Raw genomic sequence first — 22,357 nt, forward strand, 5'->3', positions numbered from 1 at the left:
TAGAAAGCCTTGGGAAGTATTGCCATTTTCACGATGTTGATCTTTCCAATCCAGGTGCATGGGAGTTTTTGCCACTTAGAAAGTTTTGATTTCCTTTTTCAAGTTTTTAAAGTTTTCATCATAGAGGTCCTTCACTAATTTGGTTAATTCCTAGGTATTTTATTTTTTGTGGGGGTATTACAAATGGAGTTGCTTTCCTAATTTCAGCCATACTTTTCTCATTGTTGGCATACAGAAAAGCCATTGATATTTGAGGGTTAATTTTATACCCTGCTACTTTGCCAAAGTTTTGAATCAGCTTGAGTAATTTGGGAGTGCAGTCTATGGGATTCTTTAAATACAAGATCATGTCATCTGCAAAGAGGGAGAGTTTTACTTCTTCTTTCCCTATTTGGATCTCCTTTATGTTTGCATCTTGTCTTATTGCTGTAGCTAGGCATTCTAATACTAGATTGAAGAGAAGTGAAGAGAGTGGACATCCTTGTCTTGTTCCTGAGTTAAGATGAAATGGCTTTAGTTTTTCACCATTAAGTATAATGCTGGCTGTAGGTTTGTCATATACAGCCTTTATTGTTTTGAGGAATGTTCCATGGATTCCTAAAGGGGTGTTAGATCTTGTCAAATGCTTTTTCTGCATCTATTGAGATAACCATGTGGTTCTTATCCTTGCTCCTGTTGATGTGATGAATTATATTAATTGATTTGCGTATATTGAACCAGCTTTGCATCCCTGAAATGTATCCTGTTTGATCGTGGTGTATGAGTTTTTAGATGGATTGTTGAAGTTGATTGGCCAAAATTTTGTTGAGAACTTTTGCATCAGTGTTCATCAAAGAAATGGGTCTATAGTTCTCTTTTAAAGGGTAATTTTTATGAACCTTCTCAAGACAGTCTGTTCTGGATCCAAAGAATTTTTTTGTGTTTTTAAAAAATTTTTAATGACTATTATTCTGACCATTATTACTTATTCGGTTTACTTTGAGTTTATTACTTTTCTAATTACAAGATTTTCTTTCTTTCCTAATATAGGAAATTAATGCCAAAATTTTTCCTGTAAACACTATTCTAGCTGCATCACACACAAATGTTACACATTATGGTGTGTGTGTGTGTGTGTGTGTGTGTGTGTGTCTGTGTCTGTGTCTGTGTGTGTGTGTGTGTGTGTCTGTGTCTGTGCGTTTGGGTGTGCTGGTCCTAGGGCTTGAACTTCTGGGCCTGGTCACTGTCTCTGAGCTTTTCTGCTCAAGTCTAGTACTCTACCCCTTGAGCCATATCTTCACTTCTGGCCTTTTGGTGGTTAATTGGAGATAAGAGTCTCACAAACGTTTCTGCTGAGGCTGACTTCAAATGTTCGTCCTCAAATCTCAGCCTCCTGAGTAGATATGATTACAGTCAGGAGACACCAAAAACCTACTGTTTTGCTTTGGCCTACATGCCGGAGCTTGACAACCCTTGACATAAGAATTTAAAAATGCATACTTAGCTTTCAGTCATGGGGCTTGAACTCAGGACTTGTGCACTTTCCCTGAGCTTCTTCACTCAAGTCTAGCACTCTACCACTTTGAGCCACAGTGCTACTTCCAGCTTTCTGGTGCTTAATTAGAGAATTGAATCTCATATACTTCCTGTAGGCTGGCTTTGAACTGTGATCCTCAGATCTCAGCCTCTTGAGTAACTAGCCACAAGTACCCAGCTTGTGCCACTTTTTATGACACCTCTGCAATGATTTCTACAATCTTTCCAATCATTTTTCTCACATACAGAAGGGATCAATTTTTCCTCTGAATCTTTTCATTTAATTTTTTTCTTAGTAAATCTCATAGCCCAGGCCATGAGATTCTCCAGAATTACCTGTCAAGTGCTAGAAATATGTGTATGTCTCACCAGGTCCTGTTGTCTCTGGCTGTTTTCAAAATTGTTTTGTTGTCTTTAGTTTGAGGCATGAATTTCTTTTGATTTACTCATGTTTGGATTTTCTCAACCTTAAATAGATATGTTTATAAAATTTAAAGTTTTTCTTCTGTTAATTCTTCAGAAAAAATTTACCATCAGTAGACTAGCCTTTCTTTCTATGGTTGTGAAAATTCAAATATTCAACCATTTTTATCGGCTCACAAATATCTAAAACTATGTTATATTTCATTTTTTTCAGAATGGATAATATGTACTGGTTAATCTTAAACTCACTTGTCCTGTCCTTAGTCATCTTCCTTCCACTATTATATCCATTGGTGATGTTTTCGTAATATTTCAGTTTTAAAATTTCTATTTGGATCTTCTTTATAGCTTCTATAGCTTTGCTCAGTGTTATTGTTGGACCACCAATTACTTAATGATTTAACACATGTGTTGGACAACTTTCCCTTTGTGTAACAAGTACTTGAGATATCAACTTAGAAAATAAAAGGCTTTTTCAGCTCATAGTGTCAGAAATTTCAGGCTATGATCAATTGGCCTTTTGGCTTTGGCCTGGGATAAGACACCATTCTCACAGTGGAAGCACAAGGTAGAACAAAGCACATATATCAACTAGCCAGGAACAAAAGATAAGAGTATTGGACACCAGTGGCCCATGCCTGCAATCCTAGCTACTCAGGAGGCTGAGATTTGAGGATCATGGTTCAAAGCCAGCTCAGGAAAGAAAATCCATGAAACTCTAATTTCCAATTAACCACCAAAAAGCTGTAAGTGGTATGGCTCAAATGGTAGAGCACCAGACTTGAGAGAAAAGGTTCAGGGACAGTGCCCATGTCATAAGTTCAAGCCCCAGCACAAAAAAAATTCATAGGTCTTTCCAACTTCAAGGGGAGGATTTTATGGAAAAGCATGAATAATAGAGGGGCAGGTTGGTCCTAGAGGTCAAATATAAGTCTGTCCACTGCACTGAAATTTGGTTATTGTTGCACTTGTTGTAAGAATGTTCAAGATTGCTTATTTGAATATATAATAGCTGTATTTGTTAGCTAATTCAAACATTTGTGTCATCTCTGTTTTTATGTCTATTTCCCCTGATGCACAGAAATCTGCAAGGCTTTTATATGCCTTAGTAGTTTTAGATTTATTTTGTCCTTTGGAAAGTTATGTTACAAAACTCAGAGTCTTTTCTGAACATTTTTGAGAACATCAGCATTTTGATAAAGTAGGTAATCAATCCAGTTTATTTCTGATCCAATATTCCACCTTAACTTATGTTGCTTACGGTTCCAATATCAGTTAAACTTCCATATACTTTGTAATGTCATTCACATCTGTGGTATAAATATACCATTCAGTGACCAGTTTGGAAAGAAGGCAATGGTCTGTCATCTCTTCAGTTTTCAAAATATTTGATATACTAATAAAGATTCGACGATCCCTATGTACACAACTTAGGACTGAGCTTTAGACTTCTAAACTTCATTAAAACCACACACACACACACACACACACACACACACACATGGTGTTTCTCCAAACCTTACCCTCTCTCCAAGTTTCCAGGTATATCTTTCTCTGTTGAGTCTCCCTTTTATGGTCCCCCAATCGGAAACTTGATATTCTATCTCAGACCATCATTCACTTTCCTAATTAAGCCCCTGTCCTCATCTCAGAGAAGGGTACAGAGAGAAAATGTTACCACATATTTACTCCTCCCTCTTGGAACTACAGATCCATCAAGTAGATAGGATAAGTCCCTTCTCTCTGAGATTTGGTTCTTTAGGCCTGGCTATTTCTTTCACAGGACACACTGTGGTGGTAGGTGATGCACCAAGAAGCATCCTATATCCCCTCTGAGCATGCAGAATCACCTTCATGACCTTCCAACACAGCAATAGAGGGCTTCTCATGGAGCTCTGTAAGCCACTATGGTCACTTCTGCACTTGAGGTTAATGTTGAGCTTGTGCTAGGCAATATTAAAGGAAAACAATACAAAAATGAAATAAAAGTAAACTCACTGCTAACTCAATGATAATTCTACTTCTGTTGTGATTTTCTTCTCTGTCTGGCTATTTACCTTCCAGAAAACATAAATAGCTTCCATGAACCCTCTCCTGGTTTGATAGTATATTGAGAGGGTCAGACAGAGTGAAACATGCTCAGAAGCAGATCTGATGCAGCGCTCTCTCTCTTTCTCTGTGTGTCTCTGTATGTATGTGTGTGTTCTCTCTCTCATACTCTCTCCCTCCCTCCCTCTCTCTCTCCCTCCCCCTCCTCTCTCTGTCTCTCTCACCAGTATTAGGTTTGAACTCAGGGCCTGGAGCTTACTTAGCTTGTTCAGCTGACGTTCTACCACTTAAGAACTCCTTCAGCCCTATTCTTTTTTTTCATGTTAGAATCTCATTTTTTATTGTCAAGGTGATGTACAGAGGGGTTACAGTTACACAAGTAAGGTATAATAAGTACATTTCTTATTAAACTTGTTACCCCTTTCCTCATTGTTCTCCTGCTTTCCCTCCTCCCACCCCATATCCAAGTTGTACAGATCATTTCCAACATACTGTCTTGTGTATATCAGTGTTGCATTGGTTTCCCCATTGTCCTTTGTCTCACTATTCAGTTGTTCCCCTTCCCTTCCCTAATTCAAATAAATGTATATACAATACCAGGATACCAGAGTCAAATACAGTGACAACAGGGGATATACCATAAGGAGAAGAACATATAAAGGAAATAAAAATCACATAGTACATTAAAAGCAACAACAAAGGAAAACCTCTTGTGTCCATGTCTTGGAGTTCATTTCACTTAGCATTAGCTTATATGGTCATTTGTATGTAACTATTGAGCTATTCTTCTCATCTGCTAAGATAATCCTAGACATATACTAATTATTGCAAATAAGGGAAACCATGGGACTTACGTTTCTTTGCATCTGGCTTACTTCACTTAATATGATTTTTTCCAAGTCTTTCCATTTCCTTACAAATGGGGCACCATTCTTTCGGATGGAAATATATATATATATATATATATATATATATATATATAACATTTTCTTAATCTATTCATCTACTGAAGGCAGCTTTGTTGGTTCCATATCTTAGCTATGGTGAATAATGCTGTGATAAACATAGTTGTGCTGGTAGCTTTAATGTGGCCTTGTTTGTGAACATTTGGGTAAATGCCCAGAAGTGGAATTGCTGGGTCATAGGGAAGAGCTATGTGTAGTCTTTTGAGGAACCTCCATACTGCCTTCCACCTAATCTTGGATAAGGGAGCCAAAAAATAGGATGGAAGAAAGACAGCCTCTTCAGGCCTCTTGGTGCTGGCCAAATTGGTTAAACACAGTAGAAAACTAAACTTAGATCTTTATATATCACCCTGCACCAGAATCAACTCCAAATGGATCAAAGACCTCAAAGTGAAAGCAGACACCCTGAAAACATTACAGGAAGGAATAGGAGAAACTCTAGGGTTCCTTGGCACAGGCTGAAATTTTCTTATTTTCTTAATAAAGACTCAGAAACACAACAAATCAAGGAAAAGTTGGACAAATGGGATTGCATGAAACTGCAGAGCTTCACTCCTATTCTTTACTGCTCTATGCTTCTGCTCCAGCCCTTTGTTCAGACCAATTTTATGGAGAACTGGAATAATCAAGAAGCTCAGTAAGATATCACTTCTAGAGTGAGTATCCCATTTACTTACAATAAAACCAACATGAATGTGTGTGTGTGTGTGTGTGTGTGTGTGTGTGTGTGCATGTGTGTGTACTGGGGCTTGAACTCAGGACCTCATGCTCTCACTTAGCTTTTAGCTCACAGCCAGAGTTCTGCCACTTGAGGTATACTTCCACTTCAGACTTTGTACTATTAATAGGAGATAATTTCACAGTTTTTTGTTGTTGTTTTTTTTGCCTAGCAGAGCTTCCCATCTTGATCCTCAGATTTCAGTCTTCTGGGTAATTAAGATTATAAGCCTGAGCCACCAGTGACCAGCATCAACTCCTGTGGCTTGAATTCAGGGTCTGGGCACTGTCTCTGAGCTTTTTATGCTCAAATCTAGCATTCTACCACTTGAACCGTAGCTCTACTTCTGGTTTTTTGGTAGTTAATTACCCCAGCTGGCCTCAAACTCTTATCTCAACTTCCTGAGTAGCTAGGTTTATAGGCCTGAGCCACCAGCACCCAGCCCAACTCCTTTTAATGGCATATAAATCCCTACATGATTTGATCCTTCTCTCTCTGTCTCTGTCAACTAAATACAATGTACCCACTGACAAGATGATATGTCATCTTCATTCTTAGTACCTGATGAACTAGGTTTCTCTGCTGGAAGTTCCATTTTATTACGCTGTCATTCTGAGATCTCTTTTCCAAGATCTATGCATAGTTGACCATGCATAGGTCCCAGTTCAAATGTCATTGTCTCAGACCCTTTTGGATCTAAAGTAGCTGCATCCTTTCTATCACTTTGTCTTATCACCTTGCTAAAATTAACCTAATGAATGCTTTTGTTCAGTTGTTTACTTTCCTTTTACCACTACAATTGCAGTTCTCTAAAGACAGAGACCTTGGCTTTCTTCTTTGTTGTATTCTCAGTGAAGAATAGCATTTTTGGCCTGGTGCAATGGCACATACCCGCTTTCCCAGTGTCACTTGAAACCAGGAGTTCAAAGCTATCATGCTGAGACCAGGTCCCAAAAAGAGATGAAAAAGAAAGAAAGTATAAGAAATTCAATAGCAGGTTATACACAGTAGATTCAAAAAATTTTGGTTGAATATATTTAATGAATGAATATGTTTTCAATCTTATTTCAATATGCATGTTTTTAAATGGTAAAAATAGTTTATAATATCTATGTGTAATAGGAATTTATATGGTTTTTATTAAATGTACTTCAACAGGAGACACTTTATTGCATCAGGTGCTTTTTTTTGTGTGAGGTAGAACAATTTGCATTAACCCATTCCTCTGGCATCTGATTTTCTTTATGCTGAAAGTATGATCTTGGCTTTATTTAGCTTGTCATTTTTTTCCTTCTTTTTCTTTTAGGGTGTTGATGTATTATTCTCATAAAGCCTTTCTTCACTGCCATCATCTTGTTTATTAGATGAAGTTGATTCTTTTCATCCTTTCCCTTCAAGAATATGCACTCTACAATGGCTATTTTGTTTGCTGCTGCCTGGGCAATTTCCAGGACAAAAACTCTATAAGTGTTTGTTATACAAATGCATGCTATTTAATTTCTTCAATTGCCTCATTTGTAAAGCAGGGATGGTAAAAGGACATTAAATATAATGTTCTTTTGAGAGAGTAGATGCTAGAAGGCAAATGACATATCCTGACTAGTTAAGTGCCTGGTGCAGCCACAAGTTTCCACGATGATACTAATTCAAATCTGTCTTCCTGCAAAATTACAAGCTATAAAGTTGAACATTAGCATTACATGTATATAGTTAAAACTATAAATATCAAATCTAAAAGTGCCAAGTTTCAGTTCCATATGAAGATAATATATCTCCTAAAGGAAATTTTTAGATAGAAAAGAGATAGTGAAACATGTCATTACCAAAGTTTGAGGAATTTTCAAACTTAGACTTGATTATGCAAGCAGAGACGCAGGAGAGTATCATAAAAATGATGTTTGCATGAGAGTGTATTTTTCACTGCAAATGGAAATATTCAATTGTTCGAAGCTTTTTTATTTTCTGAAGGTGCTTTTGGTCTGGCAGGTGAGAATACTCTTATAGATGAAATATTTTTGTCCTTTCCAAACTTATGTGTTGAAGTCCTGCCCCTAGTGTAATGGTATTTGGAGATGGAACCTTTAGAAAGTGCTGAGGTTACATTAAGTGTTGAGGGTACATAATGCTGGGATTAGTGATGTTATCAGAGAAAAAAAGAAGGAGAGGAAGGAGAGGGTGAAAGAAGGAGAGGGAAAGAGGAGAAGAGGGAGACATAAGGCAAGCAGAAGAGAGAGAAGGACAAGGAAAGGCACATGATCTTCGAGGAGAGGCCATCTGTCTTCCAGAAATGGAGTCATCACCAGGATCTCAACCATCTGGCATCCTGATCTCAGGCTTCCAGCCTTTCAGCACTACAACAAACTAGTTTTCCATTGTTGAAATTACCTAGTGTGTGATATTTTGTCATGGCAATCAGAGATGACTAAGACAGGTAGTTAGGGTCTTTTTGGGACCCCCCCTGAAGCTGAGGAGGAGATGACAGGTAGTTCTGAAGGACATTTTTATAGCTAATTTAGAATATTTTATTGTAGTTCTTGTGTGTGTGTGCATGCGTGTGTGCACACATGTGCATGTACTACTACTGGGACTTGGACTGAGTACTGTCCTTCAGCTTTTTCTCATCTACCACTTGAGGCCACATCACCACATCCTGCTTTTTGGAGATTAATTAAAGATAAGAGTCTTATGAACTTTTCCTGGCCAGCTTGGCTTTGAACTGTAATCCTAAAATCTCAGGTGTGAGCCACCAGAACCAGGCTGTTTGTATTTCCTGATCTATGAGATACTAGCTGTTTCAAGGCAGTATGTGTCCTAAAGCTCCTCCCCTTCAGACATTCCTGCAGGCTATGCTACCTTGGGTGGCTCTTTACTGTGTATTCAATAATTACCCATCTCAGCTAGCTTGCAAAAGTACTGATGTCTCTTTCAGTGAGTCATCCTATTTATTGCCTAATTTAGAAGAACAGTGGAAGCACTTGTAATTATTCAGTGATTTTCTTCCACATTGACAGCTTAGCTAAGATATGACAAGCCCTGAAATGATTTAAAGTGCTTTTAAGGTTTTTTTTTCTTTTGGCAGCCTGGCAGAATGCATGCCTAGAAAGAGAGGACCTTATTTAAGCATAGGGATACAGGTCGACCCATTGTAACAAGGTGAGGGAAGGGATGAGTTGGGAAAGATGGCTGAGAATGATGAAATGGGTGACACTGATCAAAGTAGATTGTATTCATAAACTGCTTTGTTGAATGGCAACTCCTTTGTACAGCTATTTAAAGGTATTTAAATGTTTAAAAAATAATTTGAAGACATTGGCATCTTAGGGTAGGTTAGCATAGTGTATATGGGCTTGGAGTCCTTTATAAGTGGGTTCAAGTCTCTATTTCTTCATTGATTGTGTACCTTGAGGCAAGGCTCTTTTAACTTTCTGCACCTCTCTTTCCTGAGGGTGGTATTAATGATAGTTTGGGTGAGGAGAGGTCTCATTTATGTGGGTAATGTAGACACATTGAGGGGGCACACATTGTGGAAACTAGATTCTCTAAGAGATTGATAATAGGGTAGGAGGAGTAGGAGATGGGTATAGTTGAGGGGGCCTTGCTTATGCTGTTTGCACATGGCTATCACATTCTTTGTATTCAGCTGATGTATTTATAAGAAGTGACAGGTGCTGGAACGGAGGCATGGATGGGATGCGACCAATGCTCTGTTAGCTACCTGACCTGAGCTGCTGCCACTGGATGCTGGGAACAGGCCAGTATTAGAAAATGTCCTTAAATACAAACTTGGTTGAATTAATACTTTGTTTGTGCTAGTACTGGGGCTTGAACTCAGGGCCTGGATGCTGTCTCTGGGCATCTTTTTTCTCAGTGCTAAATCACTTGGTCCACAGCTCCACTTTTGGCTTTTTTTGTGGTTAGTTAGAAAAAAGAATCTCATGGATTTCCTTGCCCAGCCTGTCTTTGAACCACGATCCTCAGATCAAAGTCTTTTTGTGTAGGATTACAGGCATGAGCCACCAGCGCTGGCTTCAATTCATACTTTTTTAGAGGGCTCAGCATAGTTTCCTACTGCTAGTAGTAATAATAGCAATGATGACAAAACAGCCTACATTCATGTATTGTTTATTACGTCCAAAGTACTAGCCAAAGTATTTTATACATATTACTTTGGTTTAAGCTTACAAATGAAAAAAAAACTGTTGGGGAACAAATACATAGTGAAAGCGGTAATTTCTGTGATCACTTAAGAGAAAAACTACGATCTCTCTGTTGATCTTAACCTTTGATGTCACCCTTGCAAATACAGGACATAGTCCAATGTAATAGCTACTGTGTATGTGTGTGTGTGTGTGTGTGTGTGTGTGTGTGTGTTCACATGCTAGTGCTTGAACTCATGGCCTTGTACTCTCACTTGGCTTTTATTGCTCAAGGCTGGCATTCTATCACTTGAGCCACACTTCCACTTCTAGCACTATATTTCAAATCTGGCTGAGTCGCTGAATTTAGAAGTTCCAGCCATAGGAAATAAGAGAAAACCTGAGACAAAGGGAAATAGTGCCTAGAGTTTGTTGGTAGTAGGGGATGGCACACATAGTTTCTCAGGCTGGGACCCATGCTGCCCCATAGCCAGTCACTTCCTTAAACACTGTAATTGGTCATCTACTTGGCTATATTATAGTGCCTAGTTGTTTGAAAATTACTAGTCTAGATGTTGCTTTAATGGTTTTCTATAATGTTGTTAATATTTAAAGTTAGCTGTTGTTGTTTTAGTTATTGTTGTAGTATTGGTCAGTTGTGGGGCTTGAACTTGGGGCCTGGACTCTGTCCCTGAGCTGTTTTGCTCAAGGCTAGTACTCTACCACTTTGAGTCTCAACTCCATTTCTGTTTTTCTGGTGGTTAATTGGAGATAAGAGTCTCACACTTGCCTGCCTAGACTGGTTTTGAACTGTGATCCTCAGATCTCAGCCTCCTAAGTAGTTTAGATTACAGGCATGAACCACTGGTGCCCAGCTAGGTAGTTGGTTTAAAGGAAAGAAAATTACCCTTGGTACATACCTTGGCGTGATCCAATCATTTAACAACTTTAAGAGTGAAAACTGAGGTTTCCTCAGAAAGAAAGAAATATGCCCTAAGACAGTAATAGAGAGATCATGCCCTGTGGATTTTGAATTTTCCAGTCTCCACAACTGCATGAACCAATTCCTTAAAACTAAGTGTCTAAACTTTCCCTAAAACAATAAAAGCCATATACGACAGACCAATAGCTAATATTATACTTAATGGGGAAAAACTACAACCAATTCTCCTAAAATCAGGAACAAGGCGAGGATGCCCACTGTCTCCACTCCTCTTCAATATAGTCCTGGAACCCTTAGCCAGGGCAATAAGGCAAGAAAAAGACATTAAAGGGAACTGCATAGGGAAGGAAGAAGTTAAAACTATCCCTTTTTGCAGATGACATGATCCCAAAAACTCCATCCCCAAACTCTTTGAACTTATAAACCACTTTGGCAAAGTAGCAGGATACAAAATCAACCCACAAAAAATCAGTTGCCTTCCTGTACACCGACAATGTACAAGCAGAGAGGGAAATAAAGGGAACAATCCCATTCACAATACCCCTCCCCAAATAAAATATTTAGGAATTGACCTAACCAAAGATGTAAAAGAACTATTTAATGAAAACTATAAAAACTTAAAGAAAGAAATTAAAGAGGACACCAGGAAATGGAAAGACCTCCCATGCTCTTGGATAGGCAGACTTAATATAGTGAAAATGGACATACTGCCAAAATTAATATACAAATTCAATGCATTTCCTATCAAAATCCCAATGATGTACATTTCTGAAATACAGAAACCAGTCGAAATATTCATATGGAACAACAAAAGACCTAGAATAGCCGAAACAATTCTAGGCAAAAAAGACAACATGGGAGAGATCTCAAAGCCATACTTCAAACTCTACTATAGAGCCGTAATAACAAAGACAGCATGGTACTGGCACAAAAACAGACCCGAAGACCAATGGAATAGAATAGAAGATCCAGAAATAAAATCACATGCCTGACAAAGCCTCCCATGCTCCTGGATTGGAAAGATTAACATCGTGAAAATGGCAATACTTCCCAAGGCTATCTACAAATTCAACGCAATACCTATCAAATTCCAACCTCATTCTTCAAGGAAATAGAAGAGGCAATCCAAAAATTCATATGGAACAATAAAAGACCCCAAATAGCAAAAACGCTCCTCAACGGAAAGAACACGGCTGGAGGAATATCAATACCAAATTACAAACTCTACTATAAAGCCATAGTAATGAAAACAGCTTGGTATTGGCATAAGAACAGACCTCAGGACCAATGGAATAGAATTGAAAACCCAGAAATGAACCTACAGACCTATAGCCATCTAATCTTCGATAAGGGAGCTAAAACAATAGAATGGAACAAAGACAGCCTCTTCAGTAAATGGTGCTGGCAAAATTGGTTAAGTACTTGTAGAAAACTAAAGCTAGATCCTTATATATCACCCTGCACCAGAATCAACTCCAAATGGATCAAAGACCTTGAAGTCAAAGCAGACACTCAGAAAACATTACAGGATGGAATAGGAGAAACCCTAGGTCTCCTTGGCTCAGGCTGAAATTTTCTGAATAGAGACCCGGAAACACAACAAATCAAAGAAAGGTTGGACAAATGGGATTGTATAAAGTTGCAGAGCTTCTGCATGGCAAAGGACATAGCTAGCAAGATCAATAGAAAGCCCACGGATTGGGAGAAGATCTTTACTAGCCATACAACGGACAAGGGTCTCATATCTAAAATATACTTGGAACTCAAAAAATTAAACCCGCCAACAACAAATCCTCAAAGAAACAACTGCCCAATAAACAAGTGGGCGAAAGACTTAAAGAGAAACTTCTCTGAAGAAGAAAGGAGGATGGCCAATAGACACATGAAGAAATGCTCAACATCCCTAGCCATAAAAGAAATGCAAATCAAAACAACATTGAGATACCACCTCACTCCAGTTAGAATGGCAAAAATCAAGAACTCTAACAACAACAGATGCCAGAGGGGATGTGGACAGAAGGGAACCTTACTTCATTGTTGGTGGGAATGTAAACTTGTTCAACCACTTTGGAAAGCAGTATGGAGGTTCCTCAAAAGACTTCACATAGAGCTCCCCTATGACCCAGCAATCCCACTTTTGGGCATTTACCCAAATGTTTACAAACAAGACCACACTAAAGCTATCAGCACAACAATGTTTATTGCAGCATTATTTATCATAGCCAAGATATGGAACCAATTCAGATGCCCTTCAGTAGATGAATGGATCAAGAAGATGTGGTATATATACACAATGGAATTCTATGCCTCCATCAGAAAGAATGACATTGCCCCATTTGTTAGGAAATGGAAAAAATTATATTAAGTGAAGTAAGCCAGGCCCAAAGAAACACAGGTCCCATGGTTTCCCTTATTTGCAATATCTAGTATATGTATGAGTCAAGCGGAAAAGGTCAGATAATGTGATGTTAGGAAAATGAACCCTTAGATATGTATTTTAATGTTTTTTTCTTTCATGCATGTGTTTCTAATGTATTTATAAGATTATTTCTTTGTTGCTGTGTATGTCCCTCCCCCACAGTATAACCCCCGCTTTCACTATATTTGATGTCAGTATAACTTGTGGAGGAGATGGGGAAAAACAAGTCGTTTAAGGATACAGGTGGACCTGTTGCAACAATGAGAAGTACAAATTGTCATGTCAAAAACGAGCTTTACGATGTTGGTGGGGGGAGGGGGGAGGCTGGGAAGGGATGGGAAGGGTAAACAAAGGAGGAGGCTGCAATGCTTGGTAAGAAATGTATGCATTATCTTGCCCATGCAATTGTAACCCCTCTGTGCAGTATGTTCACAAATAAAATAAAATTTAAATAAAAAAAAATCACATGCCTGAGACTGACTGTGGGGGAGCTGGGGAAGCATGTCTACCCTGGCTCAGAGAAGGCTCATGCGAGATTTCAAGCGATTGCAAGAGGACCCACCCGTGGGGGTCAGTGGTGCACCATTTGAAAACAATATCATGCAGTGGAATGCAGTTATATTTGGGCCAGAAGGACACCCTTTGAGAATGATACTTTTAAACTAGTAATAGAATTTTCTGAAGAATATCCAAATAAACCACCAACTGTTAGGTTTTTATCCAAAATGTTTCATCCAAATTTGTACGCTAATGGTAGCATATGTTTAGATATCCTTCAGAATTGATGGAGTCCAACATATGATGTATCTTCTATTTTAACATCAATTCAGTCTTTGCTGGATGAACCGAATCCAAACAGTCCAGCCAATAGCCAGGCAGCACAGCTTTATCAGGAAAACAAACGAGAATATGAGAAAAGAGTTTTGGCCATTGTTGAGCAGAGCTGGAATGATTCATAATAGACAACTGGTCTGTTCACCTTTTTCATCATTGTTGTGTATAATTTACCTCCCAGTAGAAAGGCTAACAAATTTTAAGTGCCACAGGTTTTAAGGATTCTGCAAAAAAAGAAAAAAGAAAAAAAGTCCTTCAGTTTAGAACCTACAAAAAGCTTGTGTATCTTGATTAATGTATTTTTTATTGCATGGTGTGAACTAAGTTATTGCTGCATAAATTTGTAATACATCCTGTTTGTATTTTTTTCCAAGTGTATAATGTTGGTGTGGAGTTTTCATGACAGAATATACACATTTTGTAAATCTGTACTTTTTTCAAATATTGAATGCCTTATTTTTTAATTCTTTAGATTTTAAATTGGAGAAAAGCACTTAAAGTTTTTTATATATATTACATGTAAACCTGTTAAAATATATAACTTCAGTGTGAAAAAAAACCCACACACCTACAGTCAGCTGATATTTGACAAAGGAGCCAAAGACATATAGTAGAAGAAACACAGCCTCTTCAACTACTGGTGCTGGGAAAACTGGGCGGCCACATGTAGAAAACTAAAAGTGGATCTCAGCCTATCTCCATGCACCAACATCAACTCAAAATGGATTAAAGGCCTTAACATCAAAACTGAATCTCTGAAACTACTACAGGACAGAGTAGGAGAGACACTTGACTTATAGGCACAGGAAGGAACTTCCTGAACAGAGTCCCAGGGTCACAACCAATTGAAGAGAGACTCAACAAATGGGACTACCTTAAAATAAAAAGTTTCTGCACAGCTAAAGTCATAGCAGCCAAGCTAGAAAGACAACCAACTAAATGGGGAAAAATATTTACCAGCAATATCAGACAAGGGGTTAATATTCAGTATATACAGGGAACTCAAGAAACTAATCCCTCCCAAACCTAACAAACCAATTACTAAATGGGCAAGGAAACTAAAGAGAGACTTCTCAGAAGCAGAGATAAATATGGCAAGGAAACACATGAGGAAATGTTCACCATCCCTGGTTGTGAAGGAAATGCAAATAAAGACAACCTTGAGATACCACCTTACCCCAGTCAGAATGGCCCACATCCTCAAGTCAGCCAATGACAAATGCTGGAGGGGATGTGGAAAAAGAAGAACCCTATTACACTGCTGGTGGGAATGTACACTTATACAACCACTTTGGAAAGCAATCTGGAGGGTCCTTAGAAAGCTGAATATTGACCTCCCCTATGACCTAGCCATACTACTTCTAGGCATCTATCCTGAACAATAGGAACCAGTATATGAGGACACATGCACCTCCATGTTTATTGCAGCACTGTTCACAATAGCCAGGATATGGAAATAACCCAGATGTCCTACCACAAATGAATGGATCCAAAAATTGTGGTATCTATACACAATGGAATATTATACAGCCATTAGAAAGGACAAAATAATGGCATTTGCAGGGAAATGGATGGAACTAGAAGAAATCATGTTGAGTGAGGTAAGCCAAGAACAAAGAGACAAACGGCACATGGTCTCCCTGATAAGTGGATGTTAAATCCAAAATGTAAGGTGATACGACAAAGTTAACAAGACTTAAGAAACAAAGGACTTCTACTCATCTGGTCGAATCACCACTAAATAATCCCATGCTGCTGATCACATATATGGTATATATGTGCACACCGGAGGGAAACCAGGAGGACGACACAGAACTAGAGGGAATCAGGGAAAAATGTACAACAGTGGGACGCGTCAGCTGCACTGGACATTGATCAAAATGAACTAAACAACTCAATGGCAGCGATGAGAGGGAGGGAACGAGTGGGAAAGAGGGAACATCTGACGTTATGCAAAACAAAAGAAATGTACATATCACCCAGTGTGGAAGAAATAACTGTATTGCAAAGCTCATAGAACTCATAAATGTTATAGACCACGATAGACATTTTGTCCCATGAAAGTTAGAATGTGTTTGTGACTTTAACTAAGCATCACTATCCCACAACACTGTGAAATTTGGGAAATTTATGTAATCACTTAATCACAATAAAGAATTTGAAAAAAAAAACAACTAAGTGTCTTCCGCTGATTGCCAGTGGCTCATGCCTATAATCCTAGCTACTCAGGAGGCTGAGATCTGAGGATTGAGATTCAAAGCTAGCCTGAGCAGGAAAGTCCCCAAGACTCTTATCTCCAGTTAACCAGCAAAAAACTGGAAAAGTAACTGTGATTCAAGTGGTAGAGCAACAGCCTTAAAGAGGAAACAAAAAAAAAAACATGAGACCCTGAGTCCAAGCCCTAGTACTGGCATAAAAATAAGAAATGATAAAATTTTTTGTTAAATGTGAGTTTTGTAGTGTGGAAAAAAACTTCCAGAAGAAAATCTAAATCTCTAAGAGCCTTGGTAAGTGACCAGCCCATAAAACTGAATTGTGCAAGCCTCCTGAAACTCAGAAACTTTCCTTTTGCTAAGATGCCCTCAGGTTTAGAATACTGCCAACTTGGCAGGGAGAATTTAGGTCTGCTGTAAATACCCCTAGAAATTCCAGCATGCTCCAAACAATCTCAGGGCTCAGGACCTCACATAAGAATCACAGAACTAACTGGTTTTCCCTAAGGACCACAGTAATACTGAGGAGAAATTTGAAATTGGAATCCATTTTTTGTGTGCACCAGTCCTCAGGGAACTTGAACTCAGCCTGGGCACTGTCACTGAGCTTTTGTGTTAATGTTGTCATTCTGCCAGTTGAGCCACAGCTCCACTTCTGGTTTTCTGGTAGTTAATTGGAAATAAGAGTCTCATGGACTTTCCTGCCTGGCTGGCTTTGAACCTTGATCCTCAGATCTCAGCCTCCTACGTAGCGTAATCTCTGCCTCTTAGGGAACCCACAAGGATAATTTTTCTTCCTCTCAACAGTTCCAGTGTACCAGTTGTTGGTTTTGGTTACATACATGAAAAGTTCCATCAAAGAAGGAGCTGTGTGTCTTCTGTTAATTGACACAATTGTTAAGAGAACTACACTTTGCAGATTCATTTGCTCTTGTCCCCAATTGTGAATTTTACTGCTAAAAAGCATATTTTGGCACTTCACATTTGCAAAACCGAGTGTTGATTGTGTCACTTTCAGATTTTTTATTTAAATTTCCTAGCTTTAGTGTAGATTTTCAAGACTATAAGAACAAATTTTGTTTGAAAAACAAAAAAATTTGCTCTTATTTTTGTAACCTTCTGTACTTTTCAAATAAAATGAAAGAGAAAAAAAAGAAAGAAATGTCTGATTTTAGTCCAATTCTGTGGAACAAAAGGTTGTTAGGAATATTGACTCTTTGACTCTAGAGTGAGTAAATATTAGACTAAATCTTTATCCATCTTTGGATTTGGTCGTGCATGAAACTGGCAATAAAATAAGAAACATGGTTTCATGTCATAAATATCTGCCAGACTAAACCACTTCCACTAATGGTTTAAAAGTAGACCTGAAACAGTTTGATTTCTTGGCTGGTAAGGAATGAGATCATTGAATCAATGAAGTCATTGAATCAATATTATTTACATATTTGTTCTCAAAACTCTCTCTCTCTCACCCCCTCTCACCCCTCTCTTCCTTCTCTCCTCCCTCCTTTCTCCTCTCTCCTCTTTTGTCCCTCATGAGGCTTAAACTCAGGGCCTGGGCATTGTCTCTGAGCTATTTCACTCAAGGATAGTGGTCTACCACTCTGAGCCACAGTGCCACTTATGGTTTTCTGGCAGTTAATTGGAGATAAGAGTCTCACAGCTGGGTGCTGGTGGATCACACTTGTAATCCTAGCTACTCAGGAAGCTGAGATCTGAGGATCACAGTTCAAAGTCAGCCCAGGAAAGACAGTCTGTAAGACCCTTATCTCCAATTAACCATCAGAAAACTGGAAGTGGTGCTGTGGTTCAAAGTGGTAGAGTACTTGCCTTGAGCTGAAGAGCTCAGGGACAGCACCCAGGCCCAGAGTTCAAGACAGACAAAAAGAAAGTCTCATAGACTTTGCTGCCTGGACTGGCTTTGAACCATGATTCTCAGGTCTCAGCCTCCTGAATAGCTAGGATTACAGATGTGAACCACCAACTCCCAGCTCAAAATTCTTTTTTTGTCAGTTGTTGGGCTTGAACTCTGGGCCTGGGTGCTGTCCCTTAGCTCTTTAGCTGAAGGCAAGTACTCTACCACTTAAGCCACAGTGCCACTTCCATTTTTCTTGTGGTTAATTGGAGATAAGAATCTCATGGACTTTCCTGCCAGGCTGGCTTTGAACCATGATTCTCAGATCTCAGCCTCCTGAGTAGCTAGGATTACAGGTGTGAGCCACCAGCATTCAGCAGCTCAAAATTCTTAATAGAATACAATACATGTGTTTTGATTTTTGGGTGGGTTAATGTCCACAAATTCCTACATAAAATACTCTAAAACTGAAGGATGTTTCAAGTAAATTCCATGACCTTGATATTCAATCTTAGATGGCTTTCTATGGATGAGCATTTTTATCTAAGCAAATCTTAAAAACATTCAAAGAAGGATGCTAAAATAGCAATCATCTCCCTGACTTGTTCAGCAAAGATAACTGCTGGGCTTCTGGATCTCTTGACTTTCAGCTATTCGCTGTCTTCACATTCTTTTTTGTATGTGTCAGTTTCAGGGCTTAAACTCAGGGCCTAGGTAGGCACTGTCCCTGAGCTTCTGTGTTCAAAGATAGCACTCTAATACTTGAGCCACTGTTCCACTTCCATGTTTTTTTGGTGGTTAATTGAAGATAGGAGTCTCACAAACTTTCCTTTCCAGGCTGACTTTGAACCTTGATCCTCAGATCTGAGCCTCCTGAGTAGTTAGGATAATAGGTGTGAGCCACTGATGCTCTGCTCGCTGCCCATTCTGAATTTTTTTTTCTTCTTGGAAGTACTGGAAATTGAACTTAGGCAGGCACTCTACTACTTGAGCCATGTCCCCAGCTCAATTATCTGCCCACTTTGAGAGCCCTATTAGAGCTCTGAAAAAAAGCTCAGGTACAGCATCCAGACCCTGGGTTCAAGCCCCAGGACCTGCACCAAAAGAAAAAAAAAGAAATCTATTTGAACCAGGCCTATCCAATTCAGTTCTCTTCAGGGATTCTATTTTTTTTCTTTCTGCTGGTACTGGGGTTGAACTAAAGACCTTACACTCTCACTTGGCACTCAAAGCTGGCACTCTACTCCTTGAGCCACACACCCACTTCTGACTTTTTACTGATTAATTGGAGATAAGAGCCTTGAGGATTTGTCTGCCCAGGTTGGCTTCAAATCACAATCATCAGATCTCATCCTCCTGATTACAAACATAAACAACCAGTGCCAAGCTCTGTTCAAAGATTCTTGCACATAAAAATAGTAAAGAATTGATGGCTTAATTATGATGACAATAGGCAATTTTCCTGAGGTTAAAGGATAGCAGGAAATATTTCAACACCTTTATGTGCTAGTCTTTGGGGCTTAAACGTAGGGCCTGGGTACTATCACTGAGCTTTTTTGTTCCAGGCTAGCATTCTGCCATTTGGACCACAGCTCTACTTCTGGCTTTTTGATGGTTAATTAGAGATATGAGTTTCACAGACTCACTTGTCCTGGCTGTCTTCTAACCATGATCCTCAGAGTTTAGCTTCCTGAGTAGCAAAGATGACAGGTATGAACCACTGGCTCTAAGCCCCAACACATTTTTTTTAAAATTAGAAAGACTCTAAATTAGGCTATTAAAATAATAAAGCAGTGACTCTCAAATTTCATCAGGTATGCTAAAAAGGGCCTAGTGATCAGAGATGGTCATTTGATAGATGTGGAGGTAAGGGCCAAGAAAGATGTGTTTTTCAGTAACCTTCCCCTAGGAATTCTGATGCTAGAATTCCCAGGATACTTTGAGAATCACTACTATCTTTGAAAGAAAATGATAAATGACAGGGGTTGGATACTATTTCCAATAACAGGCTCAGTCATTGCTGGAGCTCCTGCCATGTCTCAAAATATCTTCTTTTCTTTTACTGTAAGTCAACTGTTACTACAGTATTTTACATGTATTTTTGTTTTAATCCTATGAGGCCTTACTTTAAAGATGAGGAAACTGAGGCACAGAGAAATTAAATCACTTGCCTGCTGGCTTGCACCTGGTAAGTATGACACTTGAATGTGCACCATATCACATCTTCTGGTATATTGCTGAATGTGCTCTGGGCATGGATGGTGGTGGGATGGTGGGGTGAATACTCTGAGGATCAGATTATTGAAACTGAAAGGGGCCTATTCTACCTATCTTATTTTATAGCTCTGAAAACTAAGGCCCAGCCTTTTCATTTTCCATGCATTATAGAATCTCATTTTAACCTACTTACTCCTTTGTGACTCGATCTCTGGGATAAAATGGCCATATTGCACACATAGCATCACCCTCTTCAGTCCATGCAAAATCCTCCCCAACCATTCAACCATGAAGCTCCTATTTTGACTGGCCTCTTGTATTCAAGGTCATTCAGAAGGATAATAAAGAGAAAAAGGGAAAATTACAATATTTGTCAGAAGTAAATATCCCCCCATCCTGACTCCCATTTACTTCACTTGAGCAAAAACTTGGCTATGATTTGTCCTCAATTTTTTGCTTTAGATCAGTGTCTCCCCATTGTGATTTTCTTTTATTAAATTCATTTTGTTGCTCTTTCTTAGTTTGTTATTTTAAGGTATCAAGGAGTCACTGTTTTCTTATTCCAGAGACCAATGCTGAGTGTCTTATTTATGAAACATATGGAAAAAAATGAGTACAAGAAGGTCCTCCATAGCTGTCATCCCAAGAGACTGAACTGGGATAAAAATAGGAGCTATGCTTCAGACTGAGAAGAGACATGTCACCAATATGGTTGGTTAGGAACAAAGGACCCTGTCCCAGCTGATCATTTGTAGAGGCTGCAATATTATATCCTAATTTAATCCGGCCACCTGAATGAGTTCTGGAGTCCTTTTTATTAATAACAATAACTATATTAACAACTATAACTATATGTACATAAGCATTTAGTACTTTCTATATGCCAGGTATCATTCTAAGAGTTGTATAGGAATGAATTAATTTGGTCATCAGAAACTCCCCTATGAGGGCTGGGAATGTGGCTTAGTAGTAGAATACTTGCCTTGCATGCATGAAGCCCCTACATAAACAGAAAAAGCCAGAAGTAGTGCTGTGGCTCCAGTGGTAGAGTGCTAGCCTTGAGCAAAAGAAGCTCAGGGACAGTGCCCAGGGACAGTTCCCAGGTCCTGGATTCAGTCTCCAGTGGTGGCCACGAAAGAAAGGAAGAAAAGGAAAGAAAGAAAGAGAGAGAGAGAGAAATGAAGAAAGGAAGGGAGGAAGAGAAAGAAATATCATTATTACAGAGGGTGTTTTTTTTCTCTCTCTCTCTGTATGTGTGTATGTGTGTGTTGTACAGAATCCAAGAACTAGAAAATGATAGAACTATGTCATCTGGTTTCCGTAATCTCAGAGGCCAAACTGGAGTAACAAGTATGCATCCTTACATGCTTGCAAGTATTACAACTGGTCAACATCCTAACAACTTTAGGATGCATTTGACAGATGAAAAGATTAAGGTGCAATTAGCTAAGATAACTTACCACATTATACACTCCAGTAAAGAGCAAAGAATAAGTCAGTGATTCAGACTATGTCATACAATGCCAAGACCAGCACAAAGAACCATTCTACTGTCCTGTCATAAGCCTAATCAGCAATTTAATGGACTTTCACACTTCAATCAGGAAAGATTGATTGGGTGTGCTAGAAAACACAAATGTATTGAGCTCAGATCTCATTCCAAATTCTGGCTGTGTTTTACCAGTTGTGTCACAAAGGAAAACCGTAACTTTTCCAAGCTCGGATTAGTTACCTGTGAAATTGGAATGATCACATCCACCTCCTCTGATAGAGAATACATGTAAGGAGCCTAGCATTTTCACGTTCTGGTCTATAGGGGGTGCTGGTGTATAGCAAATAGTCTTTCCTAATTCTTTCCTCCTTCCTCTGTCCAATGGCATGTTGAGTAGGAGTGCTTAGAAATGGGGAGGCTTGGTTGCCCACTTCATGGCTTATAACTGTAATCCTACCACTCAGAAGACTGAGATCTGAGGATCACAGTTCAAAAAGTGGGGCTGTGTTGAAGTCAAAGCAGACACTCTGAAAACATTACAGGATGGAATAGGAGAAACCCTAGGTCTCCTTGGC

General features: G+C 39.0%; 1 long non-coding RNA gene and 1 pseudogene across 1 annotated transcript in view; both read left to right on the top strand.

Annotated features, from left to right (window-relative positions):
- Positions 1–22,357, top strand: part of LOC105997853 — a 26,907-nt gene that overhangs the window by 2,810 nt on the left and 1,740 nt on the right. The window contains exon 2 of the long non-coding RNA XR_001175663.1: positions 20,193–20,261. This is a non-coding gene — a long non-coding RNA (uncharacterized LOC105997853). The remainder of the gene's footprint in view (positions 1–20,192; positions 20,262–22,357) is intronic.
- LOC105997852 lies at positions 13,670–14,142 on the top strand (annotated as a pseudogene).

The sequence above is a fragment of the Dipodomys ordii genome, unplaced genomic scaffold (genome assembly GCF_000151885.1).
Source record: "Dipodomys ordii isolate 6190 unplaced genomic scaffold, Dord_2.0 Scaffold154, whole genome shotgun sequence".
Taxonomy (NCBI): Eukaryota; Metazoa; Chordata; class Mammalia; order Rodentia; family Heteromyidae; genus Dipodomys; species Dipodomys ordii.